This window comes from Natrix helvetica (assembly GCF_964273705.1).
Source record: "Natrix helvetica genome assembly, chromosome: 4".
Lineage (NCBI taxonomy): Eukaryota > Metazoa > Chordata > Lepidosauria > Squamata > Natricidae > Natrix > Natrix helvetica.
In genome coordinates, this window is record NC_138550.1 from 5,298,599 (window position 1) to 5,317,245 (window position 18,647).

Consider the following 18,647-nt stretch of genomic DNA (forward strand, 5'->3'; position numbering starts at 1 on the left):
AAAAAAAAACCACTGAACATGTATAACATATTCAAAATATTGGGCTATTTTCTTTGCAACATCAATGGAGCCTCCTTGCTTTGATATTTTCGTACTATAAAATGCAATACAATAGCAGAGTTGGAAGGGAGCTTGGAGGTCTTCTAGTCCAACCCCCTGCCTAGGCAGGAAACCGTACACCACTTCAGACAAATGGGTATCCAACATCTTCTTAATGACTTCCAGTCTTGGAGCATTCATAACTTCTCGAGGTAAGCTGTTCCACTGATTAATTGTTCTAACTGTCAGGAAATTTCTCCTCGGTTCTAAGTTGCTTCTCTCCTTGATTAGTTTCCACCCATTGCTTCTTGTTCTACCCTGAGGTGCCTTGGAGAATAGTTTGACTCCCTCTTCTTTGTGGCAACCCCTGAAATATTGGAAGACTGCTATCATGTCTCCCCTGGTCCTTCTTTTCATCAAACTAGACATACCCAGTTCCTGCAACCGTTCTTCATATGTTTTAGCCTCCAGTCCCCTAATCCTCTTTGTTGCTCTTCTCTGCACTCTTTCTAGAGTCTCCACATCTTTTTTATATTGTACTGCTGGACATGGGTATGGAAATAGCAGAGTTTAATAAGCACATCATAATAATGCTTAATATCAACTGTAAAAGTCAATTCTTGTTCTTAGAAGCATAAACGTAATGCTTCTTTTCTCCACGTGAACTAGAAAAATCAAAACAATTGTGACAACATGACTTACGTAACTGAGTGGGAAAAAACTGATTTGAAACTTCTATTTAAATAGAAATTGAAAAAGGCAAGAGGATCATCACACATTTCGTTTAATTGAGAGCAATTCTGACTAAGCTGCTGATTAAAAAAAAAAAAAAACACCCAGAGAAGCTGATACAGTATTTAGGCCAGGTTCACACACAACATTATACTATGTTTTTAAAACCCTTGTTCAATAAAACACAAATGGAAAGGTTTATCGGCTGAACTATTCCAGGGGATTTTAAAAGTACTATTGCAACCCGCTCTAAAATAAGTGATTTGTGGGTTCCACTGCCCACCCGCCCCAAAATAAAACTAATAATTTCATTGGGATTAAGATTGGACAAAAATAAATACACAACCTACTAAAATAACCTTCCTCAATGTGTTTAGCCTGGAGGAACTCATGAAATAATTTTCAGATCTCATGCAGCTCCTTGTGTAAAAATGGCAAATTAAACAAAAACTTCAGAAAGCAAATTCATTTCTAAGCTACACAATCCATGTTTTACAAGCTTTACAACAAGCGCAAAGCGGTAGGTGAACAGCTGAGTTGTGGCATGGAACAATCCCATCACTGGGCTGGTTTGGCACTGAATGTGAGCTAAAAAAACCTTTCCTTCCTTCCTTTTTTTCTTCTTTCCTTCCTTCCTTCCTTCCTTCCTTCCTTCCTTCCTTCCTTCCTTCCTTCCTTCCTTCCTTCTTTCCTTCCTTCCTTCCTTCCCCCTCTCTCTTTCTGTCTTTCATTTCTTTCTTTTTGCCTTCCTTTCTTCCTCCCACCCTTCCTTTCTTTCCATCTCTCCCTCTCACTTTCTTTCATTTCTTTCTTTCTGCTTTCCTTCCTTCCCTCTCTCTCTTTCTGTTTCCCTCCCTCCTTACTTCCCTCCCTCCCTCTCTTTCTTTCTTTCTTTCTTTCTTTCTTTCTTTCTTTCTTTCTTTCTTTCTTTCTTTCTTTCTTTCTGCCTTCCTTTCCATATCTTCTTTCTTTCTTTCTTTCTTTCTTTCTTTCTTTCTTTCTTTCTTTCTTTTTCTCCGTCTCTCTGTCTCCCTCCCTCCCTCTCTTTCTCTGTCTCTCCCTCCCTCAGCTGAGAAAGGCTGTATTAAAAACAAGCTAAATTTACTCCTATATTCTTGATTTCAGCCTTGTTTTTTGCACCGGATATCTTTTAGCCTCTCTCTTACCACCCAGAAAACCTTCTCCGCAGTGGCGTAGCGTGGGTTGTCAGCACCCGGGGCAAGTAATTTGCGCCCCCTAACCCGAGGGCGGCCCGACTGCAGCTGCCCCTGGGTCGGCATCAGTCAAGTGAGGCTCTCCATGCTGGCCTCCTGCCTTCCTCCCGAGGAGGAGCTCGACAGGGCAGCGGGAAAAGGTTCGACTGAAGGGAAGCAGGTGCCGCGGGGGTGGGAGGCGCACCGGGGGCTTCGGGAAGGCGCCGGCTCCCCGGGGCGCTCCAGGCAGAGCGGGAGGACGCGGTGGCGTTGCAGCCGCGGGCAGACGGAGCGCAGCGCCGCTCTCCTTCGGCTCCCGCGGGGGCGGCGCGGCGGGTCTTGGCGGCTCCGCTGGGAGGTAGGCGGTGCGCAGGAGGGGCCTGGGCGTGCCAGGGCCGGGAAGCTTAGTTCACGGGCCAAGCCGGGCGCGGAAAGAGGCGGCCACAGTCCGGCAAAGGGCGGCGCGGGGCGAGTCAGGGCGCCCCCCCCAGATGTTGCGCCCGGTGCGGCCGGCACCCCCTGCACCCCCCACGCTACGCCACTGCTTCTCCGTTAGAGTATACTAAGAATGTAAAAGAATCAATACAAATAAAGAACTATTTCAACCCATCCTGTGCTAGGCACCACACTGCTGAGATGCCACCCTGGAAGCCATCATCCCACAGTAGGAAAGTGACCGGGGGACGGTGTCCCTGGAAGGTAGCTAGACCCAGAGTTTTTGCCATCTCTGCAAATGTCGTTAGATTTAGGCCCCGTTTTGCCTGTATAATCCTGATCAGTTTTAAAAATAAGGTCCCTTCCTAAAATCCCTCAGATTCCCTCCGAATTCACAACTCACAGTTTGACCCTCATCTTCCAGGGATAAGAATCCAGGGGTGGGTTGTATGAGATTTATATTGTGTGGAGGGGGGGGGTGAAAAGGGGGAAAATTTGTTTGTACAAAAGTCTTTAAAAAAAAAAAAAGAATCCAGGGGTGGGATCCTACCAGTTTAACAACTGTTTCAATGAGCTCGCACTGCGCACTGCACACAAGTGCACAGCAATGGTGGATTCCGGATCCCGGTGCAACCGGTACGGTGCAACGGGGCCTAGCATCCACCACATGAATGCACGCAGTGCGCGCAAGCATCCTTACCTCCTGTGGTGCCTCCGCGACACTCCAGCTGCTCGGCGGAGCATTGTGCATTGTGCAGGTGCCGCACCGAAGAGCTCAAATACAGGTAAGGAAGGCGGGCAGGCGGGTGGGCCCTCTGGAGCACCATACCAGAATAGTACCCGGTGCTCCTTGCAGGCACCGGTATGCCCGCATCGGGGCATACCGCCTGCAACCCACCACTGTTGCCCAGTTTGCAGCTAAATCACCTTCCGCTAGGGAGGAAAACAGCTGCAGCGCAGCAATCCAATTCAGAAACGGGAATATAGGTGTGAATAGCGCAAGGGCGGGTGGGCGGGACGAGCTGATAGTGGGAGCTATCGGTTGGCCTAAACTGGTCCGAACTGGTAGAATACCACCCCTGTAACAACCCCAACTTCCTGCTGCTAAGTCCTAAAATCATCTCCACCATCGCCATCAGTCTTGGACTTGCAGGCTTTGGTTTAGTGACCCTTCACAGTTACAACAGCAGTGAAAAAAGTGACTTACGACCGTCTTTCATGTGACGGTCACAGCATGGGTCATGGTCACGTGATCAAAATTCAGAGGCTTGGCAACGGATGCATTGATGGTCGCAGTGCCCTGTGGTCATGGGACGCCTTTGTGCGACCTTCTGACAAGCCAGACTCACTTAACAACCAGATTATTAACTTAACAACTGTGGCCCAAGGGGGGTGGGGCAAAACTCACTTAACTGTCTTGGTTAGAAACTTCAGGGGAATTGTCTATGCTTCAACACTGCTCGAGATCAACATCAATTTTACGATGGAAACAACCGCAATGTTTCCGAATTTCAATCCCGCGGGAGTCGTGCGTCCTACATTTTGGGCACGTTCTGTCAGTTAGCCCATTTGAATTATCTCCGTTCCAAAATGGCTGCCTTGTGATGCACAGTTTCCCTCAGTTAACAGAAATGAGAATTTTAGTAATATACAGGTTTAACCAGTGGTGAGATTCAGCCAGTTCAGGCTGGTTCGGACGAATGTTGTTAAGTTTCTGGCTGGACCCGCCCCTTCCCGCCTCGTCTCTTCCAGGAGTCCTAACACATCCCCTTTTGGCTCCCAGATAAGTACAGGGAAGCCTACTAGGCCCAAAACGGGGTGCGAGGGGGGGGGTGCCACGGCCCCCCGCGGCCCATTTTTGCTCCCAGGGGGATGCAGAAAGCCAAGTGCTTCCAGTCACACACCCTGGCCATGCCCAGCTAGCCGGTCATTAGGGCAGAGAAATGCTTGTTAAATCATTTGAATCCCACCACTGGGTTTAACTATGGAGACCAGTCAACTTTTTATCTTGAGCAAAATCTGCCTTTAAACTCTTTGTAACCGATAGGAGTATGGAGAGAGAAAAAAACATTCTTACAGCTAGCAAAATTTCAGGAGCTTTTAAGATTCTGATCTTACTTGTCACTTGGAAATTAGAGGACATCATCCATCAGCAGAGGTAAGAGAAAATAAAGAAACGACACTTTTATAGCCTTCCCCGTTTGAAAACCGAAAGGCTGAATATCATAGAGTTCTTTCAGAAAACGCCGTCAATTAACCACAAATAATGGATTCCAAGTCTATTGACTGTGTAATTTGCACCATACTGGGTACAAGGTAATTAGCAAACACATAGCTGTAGTATAATTTTTGCAGAGCAACTAGGGTGTCCTAACAAGTTGGGGAGAAAATGATGCTCTGAGTCAAGATTACACCATTCTGATTATTTTAAAGCACAAGAAATAGTTATGATGCATTAATATTTCACCAAGGAAAATGTTGAAAATGGAAGCTTCAACACCCAAAGCATTTGCATGGTTACAATTAACGCTTTCCCAAATAGAATGCATCTAGTAATATCAACTATAAGAACTGCGACATTCAAATACTTATAAATCATTACAAAGACTAAGGTAAACTTTTTGAAGCCTTATCCAAAACTAATTTTGCAAGAACCTCTTTATGCTTGCTATACTTTTCTCCTTTATTTATAAGTACAGGTAGTCTTTAACTTACGACTTACGATTAAGCCTCAACATTCTGTTGTTAAGTGAAACGTTTTTAAGTGAGTTTTTGCCTCACTTCTTTTTAAAGAATTTTTATTTTATTTTAATTGAACATAAACACACACAAAAAGAATCATCCTTCAATACATCTTGTAGAAAGCGTATCGATTGGTTACAAGTAACTTTCGTGCATTTCTTCCATAGTCATTACTTGTAGTTCATCATAGATTATACACTTTAAATCAAAAATCTTTATATATCTTACCATCAATATATCACAATTCTCATTTGAATATAGTTATTTGAACGTGCTTCTGCCTGAACTTATTCATACTTAAAAACACAACCACCTAATGGCATTTGTTAGCTATTTCAAAAATCCTCCAATAACATTACACTTTTATGACATATTCTGAGTAAAAAATCAATTAATAAAGTTTCTAAGCTTCCCCCCCCCCTGCTGTTTAGACTATTATATCCAAGTTGCTTTTACCAATACCAGAGCATGTATATATTATTAAACAATATCCACTTTCTGACCTTCCTTGTCACAGTTGTTAAGTGAATCACTGCAGTTGATAAGTGAGTAACCCAGTTGTTAAGTGAATCTAGCTTAACATGTCGCAAAAGGGGATCATGTAACTTTGGGACACAGCAACGGTCGCCTTCTCTGTGATGGGCCCAACCCTCTGGAATGACCTCCCCCCCGACATTAGAACCACTACTGACCTCCGCTCCTTCCGACAGAAACTGAAGACACACCTGTTCCGACTGGCTGGTTTGGCATAATTTATAACGTCTACCTCCTGGCATACACATTCTTACTGGTTTTTAGAGGGATAGTGTTTTAAATTTAACCTGATATTTTAAACTTTTGTATCGATTTATTTATTAGCTGTACAATTTGGCATATTTTATCCTCCTCTCATACATGTATTTATGTAGTTATTTCTATGTTTTAATCTGTTGTATTTTAATACGGACTGTACACCGCCCCGAGTCCCTTTCGGGAGAGGGGGCGGTATATAAACGCTAATAAATAAATAAATAAATAATAAATAAATAAGTAAGTATGAACCAGCATCTGAATTTTGACCATGTGATCACGGGGATGCTGCAAAAGTCGTAACTGTGAAAAATAGTCGTAAGTTATATTTTTCAGAGTCGTTTTAACTTTGAGCAGTCACTAAATGAAGAATGCTGACCAATGGACTGCAACTCCCAGAATTCCCCAGTCAGCATTCTGGGAGTTCGACCACCCATGCTGTCTGGGAATGCTGGGAGTTGAAGTCCACCCATCTTAAAGTTGCTAACGTTGAGCACCGCATCAGGACTGTGATTGACCTTGGGGGGCCGGGCAGGTGTGGCCGACTGGGTGGGTGTGGCCAGCTTCATGCCACTCACCAAAGTGCTAGTTTCCTCTTTGCATTGGGTAGACGGGGACAAAGTGAAGCGGACCAGCCCCTTTCATTTTCCAGGATGGCCCGCGGGCCGGATTCGGCCCACGGGCCTTGAGTCTGACACCCCTGATCTAGACCCAGGCCACAAACAACTAAAAAGTTTTTTACACACCATGATTTCATTTCCTTTATGTAAAAGAAGAAGAAGAAAAGATTTGCCATATGTTTGAATAATATGGTGATGGCTATGAAAATAACATATAGAAATATTGAATAAGCAAAGGATTGAAGATTATAACTGAATATAAATATGTGTATTACTAGTATAACTATATAAATTTGTTGAAATGTAACAAATATGATTATCAATATTCTATTTGTAGTATAAAAGGAGTGATATGTAGAATTTGATTGGCATGAAAACAACCTATTGAATTATTGAACTAAATAATAAAGAAAGATTAGAACTCAACAAAACATGCATGTTATTATTATCATTAGAACAATGTAACTTGTCAAACTTAACTAAGATGAACATTGTTTTATTTGTTTTAAAATGAGATTAGAAAAGGGATATCTTTTAAATACAACAGTGGCATAACTAAAAATTAGAAAGGGGAACAATGCAAGATTATAAGTCAATACAAATCTGTGCATTATTATTATTATTAGAATAAGTTAGTTAAACACTACAAATTTGATTATTGGTATTTTATTTGTAGTCAAAGGAGTGATATCAAAAATATGGTGATGGGCATTAAAAATAATATCGAAATATTGAAATATTGAATAATTAAGGAAAGGTTACAATTCAACAAAAATATCTATATTATTACTAAAGATTATAAGATTGTTAATTGTATTGAATATGAAGAATATTGTTTTATTTGTACTAAAATGTAAGATACTCTGGTCCCCAGTGGTGTGTTCCTACTGGTTTGGATTGGTTTGACCAAACCAGTAGTGGTTTAACGGCCTAAGTCGCTGGAACTGGCAGCGACCCAGGCCTGCCACGCCCCCAAACAATGTAGGCGTGGCCATCTTTTATTGCACTGCCAGAACCCAACCCTCCTGGTCCCACACAGTTCACACAACGCTATGTTTGTAGAAAAAAATAAAAAACTTAAGAAAGATTTGCCAGCTACTTCCTTAGAACTTCTCCAGGCGCCAACTCCACAGCGCTGTATAAACAACATTAACGCTTGACTTTAAATAATGAAATGGCGGGTGGGGGAATTTGAATGCATCTCGAGGAGATCTGGAAGCTTATGCTCTAATCCTCAACAAATTGACAGGATCTTTATTCCGGGAGATGCAAATTGAATAAAAGCGGTCCTTTCTTGATTCCCTTTAAAGCTAGCCCCCACCTTCTGCAATTAATTTTCCTGCAGGGTAAAAAAGTAAAAGAGGAGGAGGAAAAAAGAAAGGAGGGAAAATTCACATTACTGTGTTTTGCCAATGTTGGATAAAATACAGGTCTTATTTCTGACCTGAGCCAATTAGATCCCTCCTGTGTTAGAAATTCAGCTGCTAGGCAACTATGTTGGCTCTCTCTCTCTCTCTCTCTCTCTCTCTCTCTCTCTCTCTCTCTCTCTCTCTCTCTCCCTCCCTCCCTCCCTCCCTCCCTCCCTCCCTCCCTCCCTCTCTCTCTCTCGATGATACACAGCTGTACATTTCCACCCCAAACCACCCCAACGAGGCTGTCGAAATGATGTCCCGGTGTTTGGAAGCCGTTCGGGTCTGGATGGGGGACAACAGACTCAGGCTCAACCCCTCCAAGACAGAGTGGCTGTGGCTACCGGCGCCTCGGTTCAACCAGTGGACTCCATCACTGGCCATAGGGGGCGAGCAATTGCCCCCTGTGGAACGGGCGCATAATTTGGGCGTCCTCCTAGATGCCCGGTTGTCGATGGATGACCATGTGGCAGCCGTGGCAAGGGGGGCGTTCCACCAGGTTCGCCTGGTGCGCCAATTGCGCCCCCTATTGGACCAGGACGCCCTACAGATGCTGGAGAATAGTTTGACTCCCTCTTCTTTGTGGCAACCCCTGAGATATTGGAAGACTGCTATCATGTCTCCCCTAGTCCTTCTTTTCATTAAACTAGACATACCCAGTTCCTGCAACCGTTCTTCATATGTTTTAGCCTCCAGTCCCCTAATCCTCTTTGTTGCTCTTCTCTGCACTCTTTCTAGAATCTCAACATAAATGAATGGTTGCAAGGTGAGGGCCACCAATAAATTAACTAGATAAAAGTGCCTCATTTAATAGAGCGGAATTCCTACTAATGCAACATTTACAATTTGATTTTTATTATCTAAGTACAACTGCTAGAATTCTATCATGTTTTATTAACATAAAGATTATCCCCCTATCCACATTCGCGAATTCAGTATGTCTAGTTTAATGGAAAAAAGGACTAAGGGTTGCATGATAGCAGTTTTCCAATATTTGGGGAACTGCCACAAAGAAGAGGGGGATATCAACCTGTTTTCCAAAGCACATGAAGCCAGGACAAAAAGCAACGGATGGAAACTAATCAAGGAGAGAAGCAACCTGGAAATAAGGAGAAATTTCTTGAAAGTGAGAACGATTAATCAGTGGAACAACTTGCCTCCAGAAGTTGTGAATGGCCCAACACTGGAAGTCTTTAAGAAGATGTTGGATAGCCATTTGTCTGAAGTGGTATAGGGTGGAGGTTCTTAAGAAGAGATTGAACAAACATTGGTATAGAGTTTCCTGCCTAAGCAAGGGGTTGGACTAGAAGACCTCCAAGGTCCCTTCCAGTTCTGTTATTCTGGTTTCTTTTCTGTCTCCTGTCAATTAAGGGAGATGCCCTGTTCATGGGACAACCTTTTCAGGAAAGAATTAATGAGCACAAATTTGACACCTACACTCAAAATTGGGACGATGTAATATCAGTTTTCTAGGACACTTTGTCGCGGACCTCAATTCTGGGGGGAAATGAGACTTTTGCAGCATCACCCAGGGAAAAAAAAGTCTTAAGTCATATACTACAAAAGGTTTCGAGCTATTTCCAAATAGTGTCTCAAGAAACACAATGGGGTTTTAGCACATGACAGTTTTTAATTGATAGGGCACTTGTGATCCATGTCGCATGTAACTGACATCCGTATAACCATGCAATCTTCCCTTCACATCTCACCCCAATTTAAATCCTCCCATCCGTCTAGCCCAGTGTTTCTCAAACTTGGCGACTTTAAGTCCTGTGGACGAAGTCCACAGGACTTAAAGTCGCCAAGTTTGAGAAACACTGGGCTAGCCACTGGGCATCGGATAAAGTGAGTTTAGAATAGAATAACAGAGTTGGAAGGGACCTTGGAGGTCTTCTAGTCCCATGATCGTGAAGCTATGGCGCGCGTGCCAGCCATTTGTCTGGGCACGAGAGGCATTGGCCTGTCAGCTCCAGTGAGCTGCCTTCGGCCTTCTATTGAGGGCATTTTTCACGCGAAACAGCAGCCCTACAGGCAAACCGGAAGTTCAGGAACGGACTTCCGGTTTGCTCGTAGGGCCATTTTTTTGCCTTCAGGAGGCTTCCCTGAAGGCTCCGGAGGGCGAAAAACGGCCTACGAGCAAACTGGAAGTCCATTCCTGAAGCTGTTTTCGCCCTCCCCAGGCTCCTAGAAAGCCCCTGGAGCCTGGGGAGGGTGAAAAAAGAGTGCCAAAAGCGGGGGGGGGGGGGGAGAAGGGGGGGAGAATGCTGGTCGCGTGCACATGTGGGAAGAGCGGGGAGGCACGCACATATGTGGCACGCCCCTGCATGACCCCCCCCCCCCGCGCTGATTAATTGTTCTGTCAGGAAATTTCTCCTTAGTTCTAAATTGCTTCTCTCTTTGATTAATTTCCACCCATTGCTTCTTGTTCTACCCTCAGGTGCTTTGGAGAATAGTTTGACTCCCTCTTCTTTGTGGCAACCCCTGAGATATTGGAAGACTACTATCATGTCTCCCCTAGTCCTTCTTTTCATTAAACTAGACATACCCAGTTCCTGCAGCCGTTCTTCCTATGTTTTAGTCTCCAGTCCCCTCATCCTCTTTGTTGCTCTTCTCTGCACTCTTTCTAGAGTCTCCACATCTTTTCTACATCGTGGCGACCAAAACTGAATGCCGTATTCCAAGTGTGGCCTTACCAAGGCCTTATAAAGCGGTATTAACCCTTCACGTGATCTTGATTCTCTCCCTCTGTTGATGCAGCCTAGAACTGTGTTGGCTTTTTTGGCAGCTGCTGCACACGGCTGGCTCCTATTTAAATGGTTGTCCACTAGGACTCCAAGATTCCTCTCACAGTTACTACTGTTGAGCCAGGTACCACCTATACCAAGTTTCAGCTCATAAAGTTGATGCCTTTTAATAAAATTTATCCGAAAAGATGCGATGGCTCAGTCGCTAAGTCACTGAGCTTGTCGATCAGAAAGGTCGGCAGTTTGACGGTTAGAATCCCTAGAGCCGCGTATCGGAGTGAGCTCCTGTTACTTTTCCCAGCTTCTGCCAACTTAGGTGTTCGAAAGCACATAAAAATGCAAGTAGAAAAATAGGGACCACCTTTGGTGGGAAGGGAACAGTGGTCCTTTTTGGATGCAAGGAAATTGCAGGGCCCACGCAGAGACTCTGGGCGGGTGGAAAACGGGCCTCCCAGAACTACCGGAAGTCTGGAAACGGGCCCATTTCCGGCCTCCAGAGCCCGGGGGAAGCCATTTGGATCCTGGAGAGGGCGAAAACGCCCCCCCCTTCCGTGGTGCAGGAAGCTGGCTAGTCCACGCCCCCATGGCCACGCCCACCTAGCAACCGGGCAGAGAACTGGTTGCTACAATTTTTCAATCCCACCCCTGCATCGATCAAACATTTCGACTCCCTCCCTATCCCCACGTGCAATAAATGACAGACATACAAACAGACACGTGTGCATACTGACACACATGCACAAAGACATGGGCCTCATTGAAAGCTCATATAAGCCCCTCTGAGAAGGTGCCCCTCCCCGTTGAATTCTTGGTGTTCAGGAGGAGCAGACGCCATGAAGCCATCCATCGAGGGCAGGAATTTATGATTCCTCGCCAACAATTCTGATTGGAAAAAAAAGATTTTTTGAATTGTCGAAGGAATTCCTTGGCCGAAAGAAAAACGAGGAGGATGTAGCCGGCGCAGAATTAAGAGCGAAAGCATACTTAGCACGAGTTGGACGTAGGTCCCAAACTGGCTGTAATGGAATGTCACAAGGTGCAATAAAACCAGACCGTTTTGGTAGGGTATTGCAAGCCGAAGCTGTAAATCACATCAGCAAGTTCCACCTGGCTGGATAACAAATTGGAGGAGTTAGGAGTTTGGGGGTGAGATTTTTTATAGTTCATGGGCAGAAAATAAGCCCCACAATTTCTGGGTTTATAAGAAGTCAATCAGCCAACCAACCAGTGGAAATAACCTGCCTTCAGAAGTTGTGAGTTGTTCCAACATTGGAGGTTTTTAAGAAGAGTTTGGATAGCCATTTGTCTGAAATGGTATTGGGTCTCCTGCTTGGGCAGTGGGTTGGACTAGAAGACCTCAAAGGTCCCTTCCAACTCTGTTATTCTGCTATTCTTCTTCCTTCTTTCCTTCCTTCCTTCCTTCCTTCCTTCCTTCCTTCCTTCCTTCCTTCCTTCCTTCCTTCCTTCCTTCCTTCCTTCCTTCCTTCCTTCTCCATCACTGGAAGTTTTTAAGAAGAGTTTGGATAGCCATTTGTCTGAAATGGTATTGGGTCTCCTGCTTGGGCAGTGGGTTGGACTAGAAGACCTCCAAAGTCCCTTCCAACTCTGTTATTCTGCTATTCTCCTTCCTTCCTTCCTTCCTTCCTTCCTTCCTTCCTTCCTTCCTTCCTTCCTTCTCCAACACTGGAGGTTTTTAAGAAGAGTTTGGATAGCCATTTGTCTGAAATGGTATTGGGTCTCCTGCTTGGGCAGTGGATTGGACTAGAAGACCTCCAAGGTCCCTTCCAACTTCGTTATTCAACCTATTAAAGGAAGGACAAGAAGCAACAGATGGAAACTAATCAAGGAGAGAAGCAACCTAAAACTAAGGAGAAATTTCCTGACAGTAAAAACAATCAATCAATGGAACAATTTGCCTTCAGTTGTGGATTCTTAGCCCGTAATACTGCATTCTACCACTGTGGCACCACGGCTCCAGAGGTGGTATTCAGCCGGTTCAGACCGGTTTGGGTGAACTGGTAGTGGCAACCTGCGGGCCGATCTCTGCAAAATGTGGCAAGGAGCCTCGGAGAGTCACGAACTAATGAAGGGAACTCATGGCCTCCTGCAAACTCCACTCCCCTGTCGCTCCCCTTTTATTCCCTCTGGGAGGGACCATTCATCATCCACCTGTGGCCTTACTCCCAAATCGACTCCTGTTCTATAGCTCTTCCCTTCGTCTGGCAGCCCTGCACATGCGCACACTGGGAACAGGCTCCAGCTGTTCTTCTGCCTCACTGATGTCTGACTCTGAAGGCAGCTGATAACTGGCACACGGCCCTGGCCCCCTTCTCTGCCTCCGACACAGAGCCCTCATCAGAGCCTTTCCTAGACTCCAGGACTGGCCCGTGTTCCTCCCCAACCTCCTCACTGTCCGAATCTACTGCGCTGGTGGGACACAACATCTCGTAAAATTCCCCTCTCTTCAAAGCTTAGCAACTTTAAGGCTTGTGGACTTCAACTCCCAGAATTCCCCAGCCAGCCTGAGGCCCCTGATTCATAGGACAAACCAGTGTTTTTCCAGTGAAACCAGCTCAAAGTTTCATTCCTCTGCTGAATTCTTTTCAAATTGTCAACATCCCTCTTCTTGGCCTAGGCCATGTCCAAGCCCGAGCTGGCATTTCTGAATCTCATTTAAACCACAGAGCATCAGCGACTCCCGAAAACCTCACACCGTTTCTTGCTGTGCGCATGTGACAAGATAGGGACCCCCGTGGGGCGAAGCCTGTTAAGATAAATGTTTCTATCGGAGTTCATAATGCCGAGTTGCTTGCACGGAGACCCATATGGTATTAAAAAGGAGCACCAGCTGTGGACATTAGCGCGATATGCTTTCTCGCCATCTAATAACAGAGGAAGCCACATGGAATAATGTACCGATTAGGAAGGGATGATTTCCCAAACAGGGTGGGGTAACGGTGAGGATTTGTCTCACAAAGCTACTAATGACAGGTAGTGCTCGGATTACAACAGCAGTGGGGACCAGGGTTATAGTAACAGAGTGGGAAGGGTCCTTAGAGATCTTCTAGTCCATCTCTCTGCTCAAGCAACAAAGAGGATTAGGGGACTGGAGGCTAAAACATACCAAGGAAGGTTGCTGGAATTGGGCAGGTCTAGTTTGATGAAAAGGAGGACTGGGGGGTGGGCATGATATCTAAGGGATTGCCCTTAGAAACTAGAGAAATGAAGAGAAACTATTCTCCAAAGCACCTGAGGGCAGGACAAGAAGCCATGGATGGAGAGAAGCAACTTAGAACTGAGGAGAAACTTCCTGACAGTTAGAACAATTAATCAGTGGAACAGAAGTTGTGAATGCCCCAACACTGGAGGTCTTTAAGAAGATGTTGGATAGCCATTTGTCTGAAACGGTATAGGGTTTCCTGCCTAGGCAGGGGGTTGGACTAGAAGACCTCCAGGGTCCCTTCTAACTCTGTTATTCTATTCTGTTCTATTCTATTCTATTGATTCTATTCTGTTTCTTATTCTATTCTATTCTGTTTCTATTCTATTCTATTGATTCTATTCTATTCTATTTCGGATTCTATTCTGTTTCTTATTCTATTTCTTATTCTATTCTATTCTGTTTCGTTTCTATTCTATTGATTCTATTCTATTCTATTTCGGATTCTATTCTGTTCTGTTCTGTGCTCTGTTCTACTATACTCTTAAAGCAGCTGTATCTTTATCCAGAAAGGCGCGGCTGTCCTAAGCTACTGCAACTCGTACCCAGGAAACTAGCCATGCCTTTATTTCAAGGAGCTGCAGAGCAATGCTCTGGGTTGCCCAAAATCCCTTCCTGCCTTTGAAGCTGACATGTTGCACGGCCCTAATATATAAGTATTTTTCCCCCCTGGCGTGGCGACCGGATCCCTAAAGGCGGAGTGATTAGAGAGCTAAACAAGTCTGCCTGTGGCTTACTAAAATAAATAAATAAATAATTACAGGTGAGCTTGCTTAGCCCCCCCCCCCCCCCCATCAGCCCAGGAACCTCTGTTCAAAAATTACAAAAGAGCCCAGGCGAGAGATGCGACAAAGCGCAATGCTGGAAGCTGTGAGTTTAATGTTCAGCCATGTGTCAAAGTGATGCTACACTGGAGGATTGGCGGGGAATTAAAATGGCAGCTTGCGCCAGAAGACCGGAGCAGCCAAGGAGGGGGGGGGGAAACCCTGTCAAGTCAGAGACCCCCGACTGGTACTCATTAGGAAACGCTAAGGGTTCCCTCCCCCCTCCCTCCCAGTAAATGGTTTCAGGATATTGAAGCAGGCGGCATATGGGGGGGGGGGAAAGCTCTCCTGTGCCTGGTGAAGTCGTTGTACGAGTCCCAGAGGTTAAGCGGGTGAAAGAGACAATGTGAGGAAAGAACTGGGCAAGACGTGCCGTTTGGGTCGTGGTTTGCAAAGAGAGATCGCCTCCCCTAAACAGACAAACAGAATGGCCACGGGTGGGCATAAGAGCAACAACAACAGGAGGGGCAGGAAGGATTTCTGACTTCCTGCCGGATTCCCCATGGAGCTTTCTTCCAGGAAGCTGGCAGGGACATGGGAAATCCTCCTTCCTTCTTTCCTGCTCCCTTCCACCTTTCTTGCCTGTGTCCTCTTGTTTATTTATTTCCTTCCTTCCTCTCTTCCTTCCTTCCTCCATGCAGAGGAGTTTGGGGAATATCTGCAGGACAAAGTCGCTCAGATCCGGAGCGGATGGGCCCCCCTCAGTGGACCAGACGGGCCGCCAACAGCGAGTCTTGTGAGACCATCCTGGGAGGAGTTTGATTCTGTTGCCCCCGAGGATTTGGATAGGTTGCGTGGACGGCTGCGACCCACCACATGTTTAATGGACCCGTGTCCCTCCTGGTTGGTACTGGCATCTTGGGAGGTGACCCGAGGCTGGCTTCTGGGCCTGGTGAATGCCTCATTGGGTGAGGGATCCTTGCCAACCGCCTTGAAGGAGGCGGTGGTGAGGCCCTTACTTAAGGGGCCTTCACTTGACCCAACGGAGCTAGCTAATTACCGTCCAGTCTCCAACCTTCCCTTTTTAGCGAAGGTTGTTGAGAATGTGGTGGCGCAGCAGTTTCCACGACACCTTGACGAATCCGATTATCTAGACTCACGCCAGTCCGGCTTCCGACCCGGGCACAGCACGGAGACAGCCTTGGTCGCGTTGGTCGATGATCTCTGGAGGGCCAGAGATAGAGGTTGTTCCTCTATCCTGGTCCTATTAGACCTCTCGGCGGCTTTTGATACCATCGACCATGGTATCCTATTGCGCCGGTTGGAGGGGATAGGAGTCGGAGGTACCGTTCTGCGGTGGTTCGGCTCCTACCTCTCCAACCGGAAGCAATGTGTGTTGACAGGGGGACAGAGGTCGACCCCGAGGCCACTCACTTGTGGAGTGCCACAGGGGTCGGTCCTCTCGCCTCTCCTGTTCAACACATATGTGAAGCCGCTGGGTGAGATCATCCGTGGTTTTGGGGTTGAGTGTCACTTCTACGCTGATGATACCCAGCTGTATATTTCAACCCCAAACCACCCCAACGAGGCTGTCGAAGTGATGTCCCGGTGTTTGGAAGCCGTCGGGGTCTGGATGGGGGACAACAGACTTAAACTCAACCCCTCCAAGACTGAGTGGCTGTGGCTACCGGCACCTCGGTTCAGCCAGCTGATTCCATCGCTGGCCATAGGGGGCGAACAATTGCCCCCTGTGGAACGGGCGCGCAATTTGGGCGTCCTCCTTGATGCCCGGCTGTCAATGGATGACCATGTGGCAGCCGTGGCAAGGGGGGCGTTCCACCAGGTTCGCCTGGTGCGCCAATTGCGCCCCCTACTGGACTGGGATGCCCTACGCACGGTCACTCATGCGTTGGTGACGTCCCGCCTGGATTACTGCAACGCTCTCTACATGGGGCTGCCCTTGGGACGCGCCCGGAGACTGCAGTTAGTTCAGAACGCAGCCGCGTGGGCTGTGATGGGGAGTACGAGGTACTCCCACGTAACACCTCTCCTGCGCGAGCTGCACTGGCTACCTGTGGTTTTTCGGGTGCGTTTCAAGGTGCTGATTACCATCTTTAAAGCGCTCCATGGCACGGGACCTAGTTACTTGCGGGATCGCATCCTCCCACATACATCCCTGCGGCCAATTCGCTCACACAGAGAGGGACTTCTCCTGGTGCCGTCCACTAGGCAATGCCAACGGGCGACACCAAGGAGTAGGGCCTTCTCTGTGATGGGCCCAACCCTCTGGAATGACCTCCCCCCCGGCATTAGAACCACAACTGACCTCCGCTCCTTCCGGCAAAAATTGAAGACTCACCTGTTCCGATTAGCAGGCCTGGCATAATTACAACTGTCCCTCCTGGCAAATGTATTAACTGGTTATTTTAGGGGTATTGTTTTTAACTTATTGTGTGTGTTTTAGGGGTTCAAAATCCTATATTTATATATATTGCTTTGTACAGTTCTTTTAATTCCATTTTTAACCTCCTCCATTCCAACTGTACATATTCAATTTTTATTGTATTTTGATATATTTTGCATGGACTGTACACCGCCCCGAGTCCCTTTTGGGAGAGGGGGCGGTCTAGAAGCATGAATAATAAATAAATAAATAAATAAATGTCTTTCTTTCTTTCCCTCACTTTCTTTCCTTCCCTGTCTCCCTCATTTCCTTCCTTCCTTCCCTCCCTTTCCTCCCTCCTTCCCTCTCTCCCTCATCTCCTTCTTTTCCTCCCTCCCTTTCCTTCCCTCTCTTCCTCATCTCCTTCTTTCCCTCCCTCTCCCCCTCATTTCCTTCCTTCCTTTCCTTCCCTCTCTTTCCTTCTTTCCCTCTCTCTCTCATTTCCTTCCTTCCCTCCCTCCCTTTACTTCCCTCCCTCCCTTTCCTACTTTCCCTCTCTCCTTCTTCCTTCCTCCTTCCTTCCTTCTCTTCTTTCTATCTCGCCCTCATTTCCTTCCTTCCTTCTTCCCCTTGTTAAAAAAGAAATTGTTCCAAAAATACAAATCCTTTTCAGTGCTTGCAAAATGTGAGACCAATAGGATGACAATGGGCCTACCCCAAAGGATTGTAATCTCCACTTCCCCGGGATGAATCGACTGGCATTTGAAACATCTACCGCAGTCTTCAGAACATCTACTGGCAGGTTCCAGATATTGGGAGGAATTTCCAACTGGCACAACAACAGAAAAGAGGGACGGCTGATCTCTTGGCTTCTATTCCCACACACTTCTCAAGTAAAACAAGTCCCGAATAAGCTACATTTAGAAATGAATTTACTTTGAGGAACACTTTCATTTTGGGGTTTTCCTTCTTTCTTAATTTGTTTGTAACACATTCATGAGAAGACAATGCTGCAATTTTTTTAAAAAATGGTCCTTGAAAGAAAATAAACAGAAGAGCTTGTTGTGGCCTGCCAGCAGCCAGAGGAACTGGTGGGGAGGAACCTGGGCCAGTCCTGGAGTCTGGGGAAGGCTCTATTGAGGGCTCTGTGTCAGAGGCAGAGAGCGGGCCAGGGACATTTGACAGTTATCAGCTGCCTGCTGAGTTGGAGATCAGTGGGGCAGAAGAACAGCTGGAGCCTCAGTGTGCGCATGCACGGAGCTGCCAGGATAAGGGAACAGCTAAGGAACAAGGGCCGACTTGGGAGTAAAGGCACAGGTGGACTTTGAACGGCCCCTCCAATAGGGAATAAAAGAGGAGCGAAAGGGGAGTGGAGTTTGCAGGAGACAATTAGTTCGCTTCATTAGTGTGAAGATTTGTTCGTGACTCTCAGAGACTCCTTGCCAAGTATCTTCTTGTACAACGTGGCATTTGGAAGATCTCGGCCTGGCAGCTCTCCAAGCCTGATAAGGTCTGTGGTTGTCAATTCACCCTTGAAAGACTGTTTGCAGGGACTTTGCTGGATGTGAATGAGAGGA

General features: G+C 46.4%; 1 protein-coding gene across 1 annotated transcript in view; it reads right to left on the reverse strand.

Moving 5' to 3' along the window:
• The window catches only part of TENM4 (teneurin transmembrane protein 4), a 490,922-nt gene that overhangs the window by 323,176 nt on the left and 149,099 nt on the right, over positions 1 to 18,647 (reverse strand). The gene's annotated exons all lie outside the window — the stretch shown is intronic.